At 39.2% G+C, this 20946-nt stretch overlaps 1 protein-coding gene across 3 annotated transcripts in view; it reads left to right on the top strand.

The window, feature by feature from the left end:
• IL22 (interleukin 22) overlaps positions 1-20946 on the top strand; it is a 38720-nt gene continuing 17774 nt past the window's right edge. Inside the window, exons 1-3 of one of the 3 annotated variants that reach the window (XM_072655321.1) lie at positions 1-270; positions 17193-17322; positions 20555-20638. The gene's annotated coding sequence lies outside the window, so the exon portion shown is untranslated. The remainder of the gene's footprint in view (positions 271-17192; positions 17323-20554; positions 20639-20946) is intronic. The other 2 variants (XM_072655319.1, XM_072655322.1) reach the window with 2 other exon arrangements.

Raw genomic sequence — 20946 nt, 5'->3', positions numbered from 1 at the left:
GCTCACATTCAATCCAGCTCAGACTCTATCTAGCTGAGATTCTGTTAATACAAGCATTACAAATGCTTAGGCTCCTTAAGAGTCAATTCAATGTGACGAATCTTTTATAAAGTTAGTTTTTGTTTGGCTTTAAGGAGATTTGTGTAGAATTCATTTGAGCAGAACCCAGCATGTCGGTATTTTGGGATCCCCAGGACCCCAAACCTCAACATTTTGGTTCCCTGATCAGGAAGAACTGCTAATTTCCAGTTCTTCTGCCAAGACTGGAAGGTATGTAAGCTTCCCCCTCTCCCTATCTCCTTCAGGCACCTTGGAAGGGGTTTTTGGACCTGACCCCTCAGGTCCCAGTAGATCAGGCAGATAAAAGGCTGTCTTGTACTCAACTTGATGCTCTCAGGTTGTCAGTCCAGTGGCTATGTTTGAGGTTGTGAATCTGGGCACACCCTCCAAAGCACAGACAAGGACAGACACCCTATTGGGAAGTGTATGCCCAACTCTCAATTCCCTCAGTGCTAGGGAATTAGGAAAATGTTACTTTTTCTTTCTTTTTTTTTCAAGGCTTACTCCCACATCCTTCTTTACAGAGGGAGGGACTACCAGCCTCACATCTGTAATGGATTAATCCTCTTCAAACCCTCAAAATTTGCCTTTGGGTTGTCTTTTACAAAATTGGGAAAAAATTAGCTTCCCTAAAGAACTTAAAAAGAAAAAGTTGGTGTTCGTTTGCAACACTGTTTGGCCTCAGTATCACCTGGAGAACCACGAAGTATGACCCATTTTTGTGACCTTACAATGTAGGAATGTAAACAGTTCAACTTTAGTAAATCCCTTATGAGTTCTCTTTCCTGTTTACCTTTTCATGCTTCTCTTGATTCTTGTGTTTGAAAGTCAAATTTTCTATTCAGCTCTGGTCTTTTCAACAAGAATGCTTGCAAGTCTTCTATTTCATTGAATGACCATTTTTTTTCCCTGAAGTATTATACTCAGTTTTGCTGGGTAGGTGATTCTTGGTTATAATCCTAGCTCCTTTGACCTCTGGAATATCATATTCTAAGCCCTTTGATCCCTTAATGTAGAAGCTGCTAGATCTTGTGTTATCCTGATTATATTTCCACAATACTTGAATTGTTTCTTTTTGACTGCTTGCAATATTTTCTCCTTGACCTGGGAATTCTGGAATTTGGCTAGAATATTCCTAGGAGTTTTTCTTTTGGGATTTCTTTCAGGAAGTGACCAGTGGAGTCTTTCAATATTTATTTTGCCCTCTAGTTCTAGAATCTCAGGGCAGTTTTCTTTGATAATTTCATGAAAGATGATGTCTAGGCTCTTTTTTTGATCATGACTTTCAGTGATCCCATAATTTTTAAATTGTCTCTTCTGGATCTATTTTCCAGGTCAGTTGTTTTTCCAGTGAGATAGTTCACATTGTCTTCTATTTTTTCATTCCTTTGTTTTACTTTATAATTTTTTGATTTTTCATAAAGTCATCTTTATGATGACTTTTCATAAAGTCATTAGCTTCCATCTGCTCCTTTCTATTCTTTAAGGAATTATTTTCTTCAGGGAGCTTTTGGATCTCCTTTTCCATGTGGCCATTTCTGCTTTTTAGGGCATTCTTCTCCTCATTGCCTTTTTGGATTTCTTTTGTCATTTGACTTAGTCTATTTTTAAAAGTGTTATTTTCTTCAGCATTTTTTTTGGGGTCTTCTTTAGCAAGCAATTGACTCATTTTTCATGATTTTCTTGTATCACTTTCATTTATCTTCCCAATTTTTGCTTTACTTCTCTTACTTCACTTTCTGAGCCCTTCCATGGTCTGAGATCAATTCATATTTTTCTTGGTGGTTTTGAATGGAGGAGCTTTGACTTTGTTTTCTTCTGTTGACATGCTTTGGTCCTCCTTGTCATTAAAGTAAAATTCTATAGTTTGATTCTTTTTCTGGTTTTTGCTCATTTCCCCAGCCATTTACTTGACTTTTGAGCTCTTTGTCAAGGTAGTTCTCCGCTTGTAGTGGGGGTGGAGGGAATAGTCAGCCTCCTGATCTCCTCCCTCCCTACCCCCCCAGTAAGTGGGCCTAGAGCTCCAGAAACAGTGGCTGCAGCTACCTCTGCTGCTGCTGTGTTCCCTCCCCCCCGCCGCCCTGGAACTGGGGCCAGACCACTCTACTCTTCTTCATTGGTCTCACAGGCTTTTTCCACTGACCTTCCAATTTATCCTCAGCATTTTGGGGTCATGGAGTCTGGAAATCACCACACGTATGAGAGATTTAGTCTCCCCAAGGCCTACTCAAGTCCCCTCTGTGCATACATGGCCCACATTGGACTGCGCTCTGCCTCCTGCGTGGTGTGATATACACTTCCCAGCAACCTTCCATGCTATCTTTGACTGGAGATTTGCTTCACTCTGACCTTCTGTGAGTTCTGCAGCTCCAGAATTTGTTTAGAGCTATTTTTTTTACAGATATTTGACTGGGCTTGGTGGGAATGCTCTAGAAAGTTCTCACTGTTATTTGGCCATCTTGGCTCTGCCCTCCAATCTGATACATTTTCAAAAGATTAAAGAAATTATTCAGAGAGAAAAGGAAAACCCTGCCCTTTTCCAAGACAGGTTGATAGAGAGGCTATTAACAAATATAACAAATTTAGGTCCTGACTCTATGGAAGGGGCAGCAATCCTTAGCATGTATTTCATTAATCAATCTGCCCCAGATATTAGGAGGAAACTGCAGAAATTGACAATGGTACCCTAAATACCTCAAGCCCAATTACTGGAGATAGCCTTTGGAGTCTTCAACAACAGAGACTTAGCCAAAGCGGAGGAAAAAGAGCACGAAGACAGAGCACATGCTCAGTTCTTGGCTGCTGCCATAGGCAGGAAAAGACCTGAAGGTATTCCTGGTAACTTGGGTAGTGGTGAGACCTGCTTTCAATGCCACAAGGAGGGCCACTGGTCCAAAGAATGCCCCTCTAAGGCACCCCTCCAGAGGAAGCTCCCAGGACCGACTCCTCTGGGACCATGCCCAGTATGCAACCAGGCGGGACACTGGAGGAAGGATTGTTCCTGAGGTTGGAAGAGTGGTGGAGCCACCAGCACTACCCTGTCCTCCAGTCTTCTCAAGATTTGTTATGATGGGAGAGCCAAGTCCCACTTTCTCCATCTCTCTTGTTGAACCCTGGGCAAATATTGAGGTTGGAGGTAAGATTACTTGATTTATGATTGACACTGGGGCAACTTTCTCTGTTGTAACCAATTACTCTAGCTCTACTTGCCCCTCCTCCTTTCGAGTTATGGGCATAGAAGGGAAAACTAAGGGACGTTGAAAGACATATCCCCTCCCCTGCCTGTTTGAGGATGTTATTTGAACACTCCTTATCTGCTCTTGTCCCACCCCTTTGCTGGGAAGGGACCTGACAGTGAAATTGGGGAGTCAGTTTTCTCTAGTCAAACCTCCCATTTCCATTTTCCCTCTGTTTAGACCTCCCCATGTTCCCTTGGAGGTGTGGGGGACAGTTAAGGCAATTGTTTGGGATCAGGGAATTCCTGGGAGAGCTGCTCATGCTACTCTAGGCATTGTTTGCCTCAAGGATCCTAATGTGTTTCCCCATCATATTAAACCTGAGGCCTGGGAAGGACTACAACCTTTAACTGAAAAATTCCTTAGGTACAAAATTCTTGTCTCTTGTCAATCCCCATGCAATACTCCCATCCTTCCTGTAAAAAATCCTAATGGAGAATACCGAATGGTTCAAGATCTCAGGGCTGTAAATGAAGCTGTTATTCTAATACACCCCATAGTCCCCAACCCATATTCTATACTCACTCAAATCCTAGGGACACCCAATGGATCTCAAAAATGCCTTTTTTTTTTTTGTATACCTCTTCACGTAGATTCACAGTTTATTTTTGCCTTTGAATGGACTCTTTCTGGGGAATCAAGTCCATGCCAGCTAATATGGACAGTATTGCCCCAAAGGTTTTGAGATAGCCCTCATCTATTTGGCCAGGCTTTGAGAAGGGATTTAAGGGACCTGAAACTAGCAGATAGTAGCTTAATTCAGTATGTGGATGATATTCTTATCTGTAGCCCAACCCGGGAGGTGTCTTTGGCTGCTGCCACAAGAAGCTCTTAATTTCAGTCACTGGAGGCTATAGGGTCTCTTTGAACAAAGTCCAGATAGCATGCCAATCCAATGGGTAAGGTATCTGGGCCATGAACTCACACCCCCTTCTTGCTCCTTAACCTCTGAGAGAAAAAGGACAATCCTGTCTATCCCTGTTCCAGCCACTAAGAAACAGTTTTGAACTTTTCTAGGCATGGCTGGATGTTGTAGACTCTGGATTCCTGATTTTGTTTTTTTTTGCTAAACCCCTTTATGTTTCTGCTCAGGGTGCTGACTCAGACCAGGCTAAAGCTTTTGAGACTTTGAAAACTAAACCTAATCTAGAAAAACTGTTCACTTTGTATGTTGATGAAAGGAGAAGACCGGCTTTGGGAGTCTTAACCCATTCCTTAGGACCTGACCCCAGACCAGCTGATATTTTTATTTACTCAAAATATGCTTTCCTTGTTCTATGTGCCCATGGAGCAATCTGGAAAGAAAGGGGATATCTGATAGAAAACAAAACTCCCTTATCAAACATGTCCTTCTGTGTTTTGGTCTTGCCATAATCTACTTTAACCCTCTCCAGGGGAATATACATATATATATATATATATATATATATATATATATATATACATATAACTTTCTCTTTCTTGTGAAACTGTTTCCTTTTGAATTGGCTGTGATAGTGTTAATCCTTTTCCTCCACCTCTGAAAGTGAGAGGATAACTCCTTGGTCAAACTGGGAAACTCATTAGGCAGGGGGAGGGGAGTCCAAGATTGTTGTGTATGCCACTCACACCCACTGGGCTACTCTCTCTCACCTCCTGCCACAGGCCATTTTGGAGAAAGCTCCCCTCCCCAATACGACTTCCTCAGAGGTCTTGCTACCCCTTTTATGTTGGCCACCTCTCTATGGGCTGTTTTTTCCACCACAACACCTTGCTTACAAGTGTATCCGGAACTTTACATCCACCAGCTGTAGCAATCATTCCAAGGGAGCATTTCCTATTTGCACCTTTGACTGCATCCCTCTCCCTACTCTCCTACTGGGTTTCATCTTTTTAAGTTTTACTCCTAAGTTAAGGCACAATGCCAGAGCTCCTTCTAGTTACAATACTCTTATTGATCTCTTAAAGACACCCCTCTCAACTGGGAACCTAATGTGCAACTATTCTGATCCTTGGGGCACCCAAACTCGGACCATAATAACATCAGTGCCCCCAAATCTTCTTCATGGGAATCCTGGCTTCTTTCTATACTTGCCCCTACTCTTATTCCTCTACTGACTATAATCCTTTTGTTCCTGTTTGGTCCTTGTTTGCTTTACATGCTTGCCAAGTTTGTCTTTTCCAGAGTGCAAGCCATCAACTTTCAGATGACAACTTAGGCTATGTACCCCTTGAACAGGACCCAGAGAGGCAGGGACAGCTCTAAGCCCCTTGCCAGCAGGAAGAGGTTTTAGAACTGAGACCTTCGCCTCTTACCACAAAAGAATTTGGGTCCCATCTGTTTGAGGGGGGAATGATGGGGTACAAGTTCCATCTGAGTTCTGAGTTCTTGGAATTTAAATCTAGCAGATCTGCAGACGGAAAGTGAATAGTTAGTCAAGAGTGATGAAGGCCTGTACCATTGTGGGCAGCTGTGAGTGGAAAGGTGGGGATATATAAGGGGAATGTGAAGACAGAAACAACCAGATCTGGCAAGCCATCAGATATATGGGATGAATGGTTGAAAGCTGGAGTGACTGGGAGCTTGGTGACATCCTAGACAGTAACAGGGAAATTCTGAAGAAAGGAAGGTTGGAAGGTTGGGTGGGAGGGGAAGATAATCCATGCTTACGGTATTCATGTTTTTTGTTTTCTGGTGAAACTCCAGATATCCCTAGTTCATAATTTTTATCGTTTAAAATCTATACAGAAATCAGTACCAGGTATTGATGGTGCAATATACATCTTAAGTCTTTTTCATAAAACACTAAGACTTGTTAATGAATGGAAGAGTCACTAATGTTTAGCCTTGTTCTCAGATGCTTGGTTTTGTCAGGTAAACTGTAAAATTGCAATTCCCCACCCCCCAATATCATAACATGAGTCAAGGTGTCTGCTGTCTACTGAAGTCTCAAATTCTTAATTAAGTGGAACTATTTTTCTCATTCTAACCATATTTGATATTGAAAATACAGATAAAACAAGCTATTATTTTGATGAAATTTAAGATTTAAAGAACAAGAACCAACTCTGTATTCTATATTAGTCATTTGAGATATCTTAGATCTATCCATAATGACCTACATATATAGCTAATACAAAGGCATTTTGGGGGCGGAGGTGCTGAAATGATTTTTCTGTTTCCGGTATGTGGTGAGACAGCTTGCTTCTGACTAGTGCAGTGACTCAGCGACTCTACTGTGTGGAATTAATTACCTATCCTATGCAAAGTGTGTTAAGGCAACTGTGGTCCTATCACATATGTCAGGAAATCCAGAGGTAAAATACCCACAGTAATCAGTCTGACGTGTGATAAAAGGAAAGTTAAACCGGTTTCCCTCTAAATATAAGTACACTACCAAAGACTGTTTTGGTAAGATGCAAGATTTTTGGTTGTTCCAAGAAAGGAATAAAACTTACACTAAAGTCTATGCAGTCAGGTGATGCATTGGATAGTGCACTATAGAGTCTGGAAGATCCGAGTTCAAATCTGTCCCCACATGCTTCCTCTCAATGTGACCCTGGGTAAGTCATTTGACCTCCGCTTGCCTCAGTTTCCTCAGTTGTGAAATTGGAATAACAGTAGCACCTACCTCCCAGTGTTATTGTGAGGAGTAAATGAGAATAAAATTTGTAAAGCACTTAGCACAATGCCTGACATACAGTAAATGCTATATAGATATTGGCTACTGTTATCTCAATGCAGGGCCCATAGATTTTATCTTGGTTTCTAGGCTGGCCTAAGGTCTGGCAGGTCTCACCAGCCCGAATAGGCTTTCTAAGTTCAGGTTTGCCTAATAAATCACCATCATCTGAGCCCTAGCCTAGCTAAATCCAGAGATACTTATTCCTGGAAGATGAGAGAGAGTTTCTACAATGCCAAAAATATTGAAGAAATAGTAGAAAAATGTGGAGTTGGGTTATATGATAAGGAAATTAAGATAGTCCAAATGTATAGGCCAAGAGCAATTATGTGAGTTGTAGTGAGAACTCTGAGCTCATCTCACTCATCAAGGAGGGATGAGCCCACAGTGAACAATTTAGTTGATTATATAATGTCCCAGTTAAAACATGAAATCATGTCAAATTAGCTCAGTTTCTGGAGAAACCACATGAAAATTCAGCATGAAGGTAACATGACCTTATTGATGCTTTGTTTCTAGAAATAGCAAATAGAATGGTACAGTTGTGGAATTCTACAATGAAAGTTACTCGAGTATTTTCACTACCAAAGAAGAGTCATTTGGCATTAACCTGTTACATCCTGTTCTTTGTGGGCAAGGAAAATCTAAGCAGTAATTCTTGGGCGTATGTTCTGAATGTGACAGGTTCTGTCAACACCCCAAACTGAAGTATAGTTACTAGAACATACACACACATCCCCTTTGTAAGGAGTGACTTTCATCACTTTTCAAGAAGACAATTTGTAATGTTAATTAGATTTTTTGGGCCCATTAATAGTCCTTAAGTACCTTTTATTGATTTTCTAATGAGGCATTGGTTCTCAAGGGTTTTGATGCCCTCTGGCTCTGAAAAGTATATAAGGTTTTACTTGGGGCTTACTCATTGGAAATGTTTGTTTGGCCAGATGAGACTCTGGGTAGCCACTGAGGAACCCTCCTCCTCCCCTAGCTTTGAAAACCCAGATGTTGGTACTTCTCTCTCTGGTAACTATGTTTGTATGGACAGACAGTTGAATCTGTCTGTTGATCTGTGATGTATGTATTGCTTACGGTCAGACAGTTGGAAGCCCTGTCGATTATTTCTTTGTATTTTCTCTGAAGTTCAGGGTGCTGACTTTTTCCCCTGAACTAAGTGAATGTGCTTGATTAAAATGATTGTTGACCCCTCAAAAGTTGCTTTCCTTTTAGAAAAGCAGATCTAAGAATCTGTTCAGCAGGCCCTCCTGTGTATGTCGGGGTCCTTGCTGACACATTTTAAAATTACTTGAAACCATACAATTTTAGGTATGATTTGGAGTCCAAGGAACTAGAATCCTGGACCTGCTACTTCCTACTGGTGTGACTTTAGACAGCACAACTGCCTGAGGACTCAGTTTCCCCATCTGTAGAAGGGTAGGAAGATGGGACTTGGATTATATGGTCTACTAATAATGTAGACTCTACTATTTGAAGTAGCCCATTCTATTTACGAATTTCTCCATTTATTAGTTTTTCCTTAGGTTGAACCCAAATCTGTATGCCTGTAGTTTCCATCTATGAATCCCTAGTTTTGTGTTCTAAAACTACATACATATATATGTATATTAGACACATATATGTATATATGCATCTGTATATATACATACAAATGTGTCTATGTATACATGCACATACACAAAATATCTCTTGTGTGAGACAGACCTTCAGATAGTTTCAGACAGCAATGAATCCTGAGTTTCTTTAACAGTTGCCCCCCTTTCTGGTTTTCAGACATCATCCTGGATCCACCACCTCTAGACACATTTCAGTTCGCCAAACTACTGTATATATATTTCTATGTTCAAAAACTAGGAAAGGAAAAAAAAAAAAGACGCTTTACAAAGTCAGTTATAAAATCCATTAGAAGGTTGTTACAGCTTCATTAAGAATCCCATTCATCGTGAAAGTGAAGGAAATAAGTAAGAGAAACTATATTACCTTCCTTGGTCCTGTTTTTATTTGTAAAATGAGAGAGTTAGGCTGCTGTCCCTTTCAGACTGAAAGCAATAGTCTTGTGATCTTATAATATACTAGGTGGTTACCAGGAAAAACTTTTCCTAATTGGAAGAGAAGAGGCATGTTCTATGAATGTATGCTGCCTTTGCTTTGAATAAGTTTTATCTCCTCTGGTGACACTGACCATATCACATCCCCAGCTATTCTTTCTAGCTGTATCTGTACCTTCTTCCACAAATTCCTCTCTCGCTTGCCTCCAGGTCCTGGAAACAGGGTCAGAATACTCTTTGCTCCCCTTTGTCATTTCTAGATTCTCTGTTTGTCTCAATCACCCAGTAACCTTCTTTCCTTTCAAGTCCACTCCATCAGAATTTTCCTCCCAAACAAAATTATGATGGCTGTAATGAACTGAGTTCCAAGTCATTTTCCTTTCTGAAGGAGTTTAGCATCTGGTTTACCAGTTTTCTCTCCTCCCCCAACTCTTGCCTTTATACTTTGTTGTTGTTGTGCAGTTGTGTTCAATACTTCATGACACTGTGGACACTGTGGCATAGTATGCCAGGCCATTCTGACAGGAGGGGCTCATCTTCCGATGGTACATCTTTTAGTATTTTAATACTGTCCATGGGGTTTTTTTTGGTGAAGATGCTGGAATGGTTTGTCATTTCTGTCTTTAGTGGATCACCTTTTATCAGAACTCTCCACTATGGCCTCTCCTGGATCACTGCCTTGTGACAGAGAGCATTCATCTAGCTCAGTGAAACTGAGTTATGCCATTCAGGGTTAACCTTGTACTAGGGGACTTTAATATATACATAGATATCACTCAAACTCCTTACCTTCTCAAACCCATGACCTACTTTTAAACTTTGCCACATATAGGGATGGCCACACACTAGATCTCTCCATTACCCACAAGTGTTCCACTTCTGTAATTAGACTGTCTGACATTCCCTTATCTAACATAACCTCTTATTGTTCAAACTCTCTATGCCTTCTAAACTTAATCATCACTCTTATTGAGAAATTCAGGGTCTCCACCCCTAAGTACTTTCTCAGGACATTGTCTTTACACTGACTTTGCTTTGCTTCCCTTCCAGTCTTAACCCAACAGGTAGTCATTTCAACCCCCTGGTTTTCTCTGCGTTCCTACACATTCCTTAAATCTCTTGACTCTTTGTCCTGTACTTGTTCTTTTCTTGCCAGACCTCAGCCCTGGATTGCTCCTACAATCTGTTTCTCTACTCCACCCAACTGAGGGGCTTTTGACTAGAACTGAAGGAAATCTTACAGCCATATTGCCTGGTTGGTTATTCACTTGCTTCAATCATGTGTGACTCTTGGTGACTCCATTTGGGGTTTTCTTGGCAGAGATCCTGGAGTGGTTTGCCATTTCCTTCTCCAGCTCATTTTACAGATGAGGAAACTCATCTGTACATCTACAGATGAGGCAAACTGGGTGAAGTGACTTGTCCAGGATCATGCAGCTAGTAAATGTCTGAGTACAAATTTGAACTCAGGAAGATGAGTCTTCCTGACTCCAAGCCTAGTACTCTATGTACTAGGTGCCACCTAGCCGCTCCCTACTGACTGGACAAATTACAAATTCATATTATCCAACAAACTGGACCCTTATTGCAACAAAGCAGTAATTTTATTCCTCTCTAATTGATTTCCTATCTCACTCCTCACAATAGTTATTCCAAACTTTCTCTTCCCTCCTCTAGCCACCCCCACCTCTTTCCCATCCTCATCCTTACCTCCTTGATTAAAGAATTCAACTCCTACAAGAAAATTGAGACCTTTCAATGAGTGCGCCCTCTTCTCTCCATCTCAGAATCTCACATCTCCTGCTCTCTCCTCTTTTCTTCTAGTCTCTGACGAAGGGGAGCCAACGTCAACCATTCTACACATCTTCTTCAGCATTTTGCACTCTCAATCAACTCACTCTTGAATCTCTGACCTCTCCCTATCAATGAATTCCTTTCCTACTGACCTCAAACATGCTTCAGTTTCCTTTTCCCTTATCCTTAAACGAACAAACAAAAAAAACCCTTCCTTAAACCCTATCATCTTCTCAAGTTATTGTTTTATATGTCTCATTTCTTTCCCAGTCAGAGTCCTAGGGGGAGAAAAAAGAAATCCAAAAAGCTATCTGTGCTTATCACCTCTACTTTCTCTCTGCTCCTTACCCCTTTGCAATCTAATTTCTGATCTCATCTCTGAACTGAAAACTGATCTCCCTGAAGCTGCCAACAATCTCTTAGTTGCCACATCTGATGATCTTTCCTTTCATCTTAACCCTTCTTAATCTCTCTGCATCATTTAGCACTGCTGATCCTATGTCCTTTATTGCTTTTCATAACTCTACTCTTTCCTAGTTCTCATTCTAACTATCTGAGGTCTCCTCAATCTCCCTTGTTGGTTTAGATTTCCCCTTCTCCCTTTCCCTCAATTAGAGGCAGTATCTAAGGTACTCTTTTCTTTTGTCAGTCTCACCAGAAACCAACATTTCGGCTGTCATCTCTATGGAGACAGGGAGGTAGGGAAGGAAATGAGGGTTTATTAGTACCTACTATGTGCCAGTACTAAATGCTTTCTCATTTGTTCCTCCAAATGACCTGTGCTCTGTCTATACTCTCTCATTGGATTCTCACAGCAACTTTTTGAGGTAGGGGAAAACAAAGGTTAAGTGTTTAAGCCCAGAATCATACAGGTAGTAACAGAAGCCAGATTTGAACTTTTTCCTGATTCCAGGTTCAGTGCTGTCCACTGTACCATTGAGCTGCCTCAGTACAGAGGAATTCCAGAGCTATATATCCAGCTATAGTCTTTCCTCTGAACTCCAGTCCCACATCACTAATTGACTATTGGATATTTCACACTTAAATATCTTATCTTATGATATCTTAAGCTCAACATGTCCAATGCTAAACTCATTATCTTTCTACCTAACTCCCATGCTTTTTTATTTATGTTAAATGCACCAACATTCTTCTAGTTTCCAAGGTTCAGAATGTTGGCATCATCCATGACCCCTAACTCTCTTTTATCCCACATATCCAAAAAGTTTAAAAATTTTACTATTTTTATCTTCACAATAGTTTTCTCATCCAACCCTTTCTCTTGATTATTGATTGATACTAAAGTAATCTAATGTTCTTCATTGTTTAGGGGACCTCCTTTAATGAATAAATAAAAATGATCTATGATTCACATATCACTTTTCATAAATGACACTATAACATTGTTTAAGAAGGTCTTGTGTCTGATACATACTGGCTATGTGACCCTGGGCAAGTCACTTACTTGTTCAGTGCTCTGAGAAACTCTCTAAAACTATAAGTTGAAGAGAAGGCGGCATTGACTTATATTTGAGAGAGAGTTTCCTCCACTGGGAGTTTCTTACCAATGAAATCATAGATGTCATCTTTTTGCTCAATTTTTAAACGTTTCCTGGGAATATTGTTCATGCTATTAATTATTTTCAGCTTATATTATAGTGTAAAGATAAATTTCAAATGAGTTTTGCATTATCTTAAAGCTTTAATTTGAATAAAATCCAAATTAATGAGGTAATTTGGTCCATAGTTTTTATTTTCTGTTTTCACTCTCTCTAGTTTAGGTATCAGAACCACACCTGAATTCAGTCAGTAGATTGATGTAGCCATACCTAATAATTTCGCAAACTCATTTCTTGCTGAGAGGGAGATAGTTTCTTGGTATTGGGGATGGAGACATTCCAAAGCTCCTAAGACAGAGATTCTGTTCTGACTTTGTGGGTCAACATCTGGTACCCCTATCTGTGCCCCATCTATTCCCACCAGGCAGTTAAATAGTAAATAGTAAGTAATAAATGGTAAGTAAGTGGTAAGTACATAAATAGTAAACTGGGAAGCCAAACTATTAAATAGCTAAGGTGGCTAGCTGAACTGTTCTTAGCACTATTAAAAATCTGGAAGTAATAATTATAGCTATATGGAATGGTCTCTCTCTCTATTGTCTCATTGAATCCCTGGAATAACTTTATGAGAGATAGGTACTATAGATGTAATGATTCCCATGTTATGGAAGGAGAAATTGAGGTTCAGAATGACTCAGTGCTTCATTGATACAGCCAGTAGGGATCTGAGACAAGATCTAAATTCTGCTCTCACCTGACTCTAGGATCACTGTGCTTTCTATTACCCTGCAATTCCACTCGTTTTTTTTTGGACTCCTCTTGTGATTTCATTGTCAGAGGGAATAGATCAGCATATGCTTTGTAACTAACATAGTTTTAGAGAATAGTTTGGGGGCATTGAGAGATTAGCAACTTTGCCTGTGGTCAAATAGTCAGTGTATATTCAAGGTAGGATTTGATCCCTGCCTAACTCTAAGATCAGTATTTTATCCACTATACCATTTTGCCTCTTGCTAGTTCAGTTACCATACTCAGATTTTCTTGTCTATTGTCTGTCTGTATGTCCTCTTAATCTGGGCTCCTAGGTCGTTGCAGTAGATTGAGCACCAGGTTTATCGTCAGGAACAACCGGGGCTCAGAAATTTTTAAAAATAATTTTTATTTGTTTTTTACATTTTTTTTTTTTTGGTGAGGCAATCAGGCTTAAGTGACTTACCCAACATCACACAGCTAGTAAGGATCAAATGCCTGAGATCAGATTTGAACTGGGATCCTCCTGAATCCAGGACTGGTATTCTTTCACCGTGCCACCTAAATACTTGCTAGCTCTGTGACTCTAGCTAGTCACTTAGCCACTGCCTATCTAGTTTCCTCAGCTGTAAAATGGGGATAATAATAGCACCTACCTCCCAGAGCTGTTGTGAGGATCAAGTGAGATAATATTTGTAAAGCACTTAGCATTGTACTTGGCTTAATAAATGCTTATTCCTTTCTCCCTTCCCTGTAATCCATATAAGAGATTTTAGTCATTTTTTCAGTCATGTCCGACTTTTCACGACCACATTTAGGGTTTTCTTGGCAAAGAAACTGCAATGATTTGCCATTTCCTTCTCCAGCTCATTTTACAGCTGAGGAAACTGAATAGGTAATCTGGTCCATCCAGATGTCCAGAACTACAACTTTGGGTTGACATGATTGAATATAATCTTGGGAGTATCTCTCAAAAATCTTTCTCTTCAACTCTTTGTTTCTATTCGATGTCTCCCTTGGGGACTTCAGAAATTTGACCTATTTTCATGAATTATGTTAAGTTCCCGGCCCAAATTTCCAGAAGAGAATTCCTGTTCTACACAGAGAACTTTGAGTGTCGATGTTATGTTATAGACCAAATAGGAGCTGGAGCTTAGGCATGTTAGAGGACCAAACCATGACGAGGAAGAGTATGTGTAAAATGAAGTGACTAGTCTTAATGGTCCCTAACTAGTGCTAAATCCATGATCCTAGAAGTCTGTGTTGCCATATCAGTTCCTAAGCGAGGTGGGACTTATCATAGGTGAAAGGAGAATTGCTGTTACTACCTGTGAGCTCAGGTGCAAATTCTTTTCTGTTTCTCACTTTTGGTTGGAAAATTAAGTCTGTCCTGTATTCAGTATATTGTTAGCCTGAAGGCTTGCAAGGAAACTAAGGTTCCTTATACCTTTTCTTCAAATAATGATATATAAGCTCATCTCTGATGTTCTCAGAGTAAAGGTATAGGCCTAGCAGGATTGAATGAACCATGTCTATTTAAACCCATGGCTGGGGATCATTTTAGGCTAGATGTGATTCAGGTTGGTCCCATGGACTTAGCTCAGAACTGGAATGAAATGAGACACTTGTAGTCTACCCAACATTTAACAAAAAAGAAGTTTCTCAACAACAGCATGGAGGATAAACTTGGTAAGGACAGGGTGCTGGCTGTGGTGGACACAGATGCCCTTATGTCTGTCTGGAAATATGTCTGTCTAGAAGGTATGTTAAGGCACAAGGTTTGTTGACTCATTTAACCAACTCCTTCTGGACTGACATAATGCCACTAGCCCTAGTCCCTTGTACTAATCAAGTCTCAGTGACAGCTCCCCTCCCTTTTAGAGAATAACTAGCTCTGCTTATTGGGGAGAGACTTCAGTAGATCTTACTCCTCTCTCATGGGACTGGGGGTTAATGCTGTATGCTTTAATGGTAATTGCTGCTTATACTTGGACAGTGAGGTTAAATCATGTAGTCTGGTATGCGATTCAAAGTAAGAAATGATGAAAAGGACATTTTTAGGACTCCTGAGTAGGTCAAAATCTCTAAAGATTTCTGGAACTGATCTTATGTCTTGGGACAGATAGAAGAATCATACCACCAAAATCAAGATACCAAATCAAATGTTCATGCCAGTGAAGAATACCTTGGGGCTTAGTATTCTCTTGATGGTGATATAGAAACCTGAAGGACATGAGATTAACCAGAAAAAAATATGCTGACCTATTATTGATCCCATCCCTGCTGCAAACAATGAAAAAAAGCTACATTTCTTTCTACCATTTGAAGTATCAAAATAGTGACCACCATTTTGGGGAGAGTGTCAAACCACTTCAAAGAGGGACATCTGACCAATTTCTGCATCTAAATAATTGCTCCCACAATACTTAATAGACCCGATGATGATAGAATTACTGATTATGTGGTTTATTCTGAGTGTGTGGATAAAACTGGCCAAAGAAACATGACACCTAGAGTCATCTGAGTGGAGTAACCATTTGATTTAACATAGGACCAGACATCACAGAGCCTCTCATTAATTTTCCTTCTCTAAGGATGTGAGTTTGTGTGTTGGGGAGAGGGGAAGTTCAGTGACTGTTTTTCCCAGTGGTGCACAAATTAGCTGGAAAGAACCAATTGTTATATTTTCAGTGTGAGCATTTGTACCTTAGAAATGGGCAAACATTACAAATCAGGGCTTGAATTTTTGGTTTCTTAATTGTCTAGACTTAAGGAAGCAATGGAGAAAATGATAGTGATGCTGTTAAACTTAATAATGTGTCCTGTACACTTTTCTTTTGTTTCAGAAAGCTGGGTGTTAATTTTGGAAAGCTGGTTGTTAAACATTTGCCAGTGTCCCATTGCAGTATCCTATAAGACCCTAAAACTGCTCATAGCACTTCATTTAGCACCTCTCCCAACATGTATTATTTATTAATGGGCATTATAGTAATTTATGTGTTTGTGATCAACTTCATGGCCTATCTTGTCTAAAATTTACATTTCTTAAAGCTACTTGTAGCCGTGTGGGTAGTAGGTATTTAATAAGTGTTGAATTGACTAGTATTGACTTTCAGTTCCCTAGTTGAGCTTTTTTTTTTGTTACTCCATTTCCCAAAACTGAGGTTCTCAAAGTTATTTGATCTACTGCCTGCTTTTCAAAAAAAAAAAAAAAAATCTGGCCACTTGGAAATCTACTTTCTTTAACCCTTTAATGGTTTTTTAAAAATTGGCATAATATAAAAAATGTAAGATATTTTTTAAAAAAAGACCTTAAATTTAATAATTTATTGTAAATTTGTGTTTTTCTTCTACACTAAAATTTTGATGACACAATATTGCTTCATGTAATTGTAAAATATTGTATTGTAAAAAAGTCATCACACACACATATTCCTGCCTATGTGTGCTGGGCTTCCCAACAATGTGTGATATGCTCGCCTGCCAACACTTGCTTCTTAAAACCTGTTGGTGTACTTGACCACTGGTTGATGAAGATTGCATTTTGTCTATTTGTTTGGAAAATAATGTAATCACTATGACTTTAACTCTTTTACACAACAGATGAAACTTGTACAAATGGTTTTTCAAAATTTTCCTCTTTTCTCCTCTTTCCATTTGCTTCCACTGCTCCTTTATTTTTAATTAATGCCCCCCCAATCATACCTGAGGCTGCTGTTTCCCCCGTGCTTTTTTCCAGTGTCCCCCTGGGGGGTGGTATCACCAACTTTGGGAACTTTAACAGGGAGCTCAGTCAATTTAATCTCTGTACACATAATTTTGCTGACCTGTTCATGTACATAAATTAAAGAGGCTAAATTGGAAATTGAAACTAACCTATGAAAGCAACAGAGAAATGCATAGTAGCTATGATGAGGCAATTTAAAATAAGGAATGTGAAATAGAATTGGGGCAAAATAAATCATCAAAGAAATGTCACGAATGAACAAGAGGATGGGTTGGTCATGGACAGAGAGAGCCAAGAATAACTGATAAGCAACCTGTGTATTCCTTTGATATTCTTACTAGGTCAAGAGAAGGCAAAGAAAGTCCCTAATTTATTGTGATGAGTTTATGGAACAATATGGAAAATATGTGCAAAGGATGGAGAAGTATGTGTTTGGAGGAAATACTCATATGAATGAGATCGCAGATTCATGTGAGTAAATAGTAAATGATTCATGCACTGTCTCTCCTCCTAATTTCTTTACTCTTCTATCCCCCAAGAAATAATGTTCTTTTTTTAAATGATCATAACAAATGAACATTGGTTATGATAATCAAATGTTGATCAGTCATATAGTGAATGAATTTTAAAAAATATTTAGTAAGCACTTACTTTATGCTAAACATTATGCTAAGAGATGGGGATATAAATGCAAAAGCATAGGGAGTGGTAGCTAGGGAGGGACACTTTATTCTTGGATGTTATATGGATTGTGAGTGGGACAATAGGAGGGCAGATTGATACACTCCATCGAGAAACAATGGCAGAGTTGGTTTGATTGTGGTTCATAATTCTAAATGGAGAGGTGGGGTGAAAAAAAGAGTACAAGTGCAGAGGCAAGGTGGTCATGGAAAAGATGGCTGGAGAGTGGGGAGTGAAGTGAGAAGTGATATATGTAGAACCCACATACTGCCTTTGCACCCATGAAATGTTGAAACACATAGAGGAAGTCTTGTATGTTGGGTTGATCTTCTATGAAAGATTGATGGTAGGACATGGAAAAGGAGATGGGAATGGGTTGCAATCTATGCCATTGAAGGGAGTAATACTCATACTGATGAGATCATGGAGTCATTGATGTGGGGAGAATCTATTCATCTATCCATGTATCCATCTATCTATCTATATCAAATGTTGTACATTTGATATAGATAGATAGATTTATTATGTACCAATAAATGGTTAACTATGGATGATTTCAGACTCTTAGCATTCAGTAAGTAAAGAACCAAAGTTTGTCCACTGCTTCTAGGAAGTATAGTTGGGTCCTGGTTAGTGTGAATGATGAATCCACTGCAGTGGTTGCAAGTATTAAAATTTGCACTATTTGAAGTTATAATTATGTAAAATATGATAATTGGTTCAAACTTATGGAAACATGAAATGCAAATCTGAATAATGAGATCACTTAAGGGTTTCACACTAATCTGACTATAATTTCCAAACTGAGAGACTAGGTTTCAAGGTCCCTTTTCATGTTGAGAATATTGGTTTAGTGAGAAATGGAATAGCTTCACTTTATTTTTTGGAATCCTCATGGTAATTGTTGTCCTCAAAAGATTTTTGTGAAGCCATGGTTGGAGACTTCACATTTCTATAGAAATCAGAAAGAAATTATCTATTTCAATTGTGCATGAAAATACAATGAACTTTCTTTATTTTTAATATATAATTTATTTATTTTTCAGTTTTCAACATTCACCTCCACAAGAATTTGAATTCAAAATTTCCTCCCCATCTCTCCTCTCCCCACCCCACACCCCAGGACAGCATGTACCCCATCCACTCCTTCTTCTAGTCTGTCCTCCATTCTATTATTCACTCTTCTTCCATCACCCTTTCATTCTCTTTTCCTGTAGGGCAAAATAAATTTCTATACTCCATTGCCTGTATACCTTAATTTTCAGTTGCCTGCTGAAACAATTTTTAACATTCATTCTTAAAGCTTTGAGTTCCATATTCTCTCTATCCCTCCCTCCCCATCTACCCTCATTAAGAACATAAGCAATTCAATATAGGTCATACATGTATAACAATGCAAAGCACTTTCATAACAGTTATGTTGTAAATTTCCCTCTGTCCTATCCTGCCCTCCATTTATTCCATTCTCTCCCTTGACTTGTCCTCCCACAATAGCGTTTGCTTCTGACTGTCTCTTTCCCCAATTTGCTGCTTTTTCTCTTCTCTTCCCTCTCCTATCCCCTTTCCTCTTGCATTTCTGCAGGGTAAAATAGATTCCCATATGTAATGGAGTGTGTATTATTCCCTCCTTAAGCCAAATCCCATGAGAGTAAAGTTCAATTATTTCCTTTCATCTCCCCCCCTTCCCCTCCATTGTAAAAGTTCTTTCTTCCCTCTTTTATGTGAGATGATTTACTACATTCTACCTCTCCCTTTCTCTTACTCCTAGTATGTTCCATTCAACAATAAATTTTATTTTTTTTAGATATTCTCCCTTCATATTCAGCTCACCCTGTGCCCTCTGTCTATGTGTTCTAGAATATCAGGGTAGTTTTCCTTGATTAATTTCTTGGAAGATGATGTCTAGGCTCTTTTTTTTATCATAGTTTTCAGGTAGACCAATAATTTTAAAATTATCTCTCCTGGATCTATTTTCCAGGTCGGTTGTTTTTCCCATGAGTTATGTCACATTGTCTTCTATTCTTTCATTCCTTTGGTTTTGTTTTGTAATTTCTTGGTTTCTCATAAAGTCATTAGCTTCTATCTGCTCCATTTTAATTTTTAAAGAACTATTTTCTTCAGTGAGCTTTTGAATCTCCTTTTCCATTTGTCCCATTCTGCTTTTTAAAACATTCCTCTCCTCATTGGCTTTTTGGACCTCTTATGGCATTTGGGTTAGTCTATTTTTAAAGGTGTTATTTTCTTTAGCATTTTTTTTGGGTCTCCTTAGCAAGCTGTTGACTTCCTTTTCATGATTTTCTTGCATCACTCTCATTTCTCTTCCCAATTTTTCCTCCACCTCTCTTACTTGATTTTCAAAATCCTTTTTGAGCTCTTCCATGACTTGAGACTATTGCATATTTTATTTTGGAGGTTTTGGATGTAGAAGCCTTGACTTTGATGTCTTCTTCTGATGGTATACTTTGTCCTTCTTCATCTGAAAGGATGGAAGAAAATACCTTTTCACCAAGAGAGTAACCTTCCATAGTCTTATTTTTTTCCCCTTTTTTTGGGCCTGGTGCTATAGACCTTTCCTGTCGATCTTCCAGGCTATCTTGGGCTGAAAATCGGTTTCACTCTGTCAATTTGTGGCTTCGGCTGCTCTAGAATTTGTTTAGAGTCATTTTTTACAGGTATTTTATGGGCTGTGGGGGGAGAGCTAGAGCAGGTCTGTCCTTCTACTCTACCCTCTTGGCTCCAACCCTCAATGCAATGAACTTTCAAAGGGAAAATGCTAACCTGAGGACTTGTTGACCATTCAGCACTGAATGATAGATAGGTTTTAATGGCTAAAGTGATTTGAGGGTATTTGTACCACCTTCCAGTCTCTTTGGAATTGAATGTTGATGAAAAGTCTCATCTTCAAGGAAAGACAGAAATCTCTTGTGCATTAACAAATTCTGTTCTATAGAATCTGAGATTTGAAAGGAACCTTAGGCCAACTAGTCCAACTTTCCTCCTAATGCAGCAATCTTCTTTGAAGCATCCTTGACAGGTGGTCATCCAACTTCTTCTTGCCTGTGCCCAGTAGCTTGAATGGAGGCTGCTTCCTCGTTGGATGGTTGTGGTAGGTTAATTGAAAGTCCTTTATTCTCTTGAACAGCAAACTACAGAAGCAGTGCCATTAAGTGGACAGAACTTTATATCTTGGGTCAAGAAGACCTCTGACATTTACTGTGTTACCCTGAACAAATATCTAAGCTTCAATTTTATTAAAAGAAAAAGGTAATAATATTACCTATTTTTGCCAGTATTGTCTTCAGGTTAAGTCAAGCCAATAAGTATTTTGTAAGTACCTACTATGTGCCAGGTGCTTTATTAAGTACAGAGGGTACAAAGAAGGGCAAAAAAAGCCCCTGCTCTCAAAGTTCTCTT

This window comes from Notamacropus eugenii, chromosome 3, assembly GCF_028372415.1.
Source record: "Notamacropus eugenii isolate mMacEug1 chromosome 3, mMacEug1.pri_v2, whole genome shotgun sequence".
NCBI classification, from domain to species: Eukaryota; Metazoa; Chordata; class Mammalia; order Diprotodontia; family Macropodidae; genus Notamacropus; species Notamacropus eugenii.
This window is presented reverse-complemented; position numbering and strand designations above follow the sequence as displayed.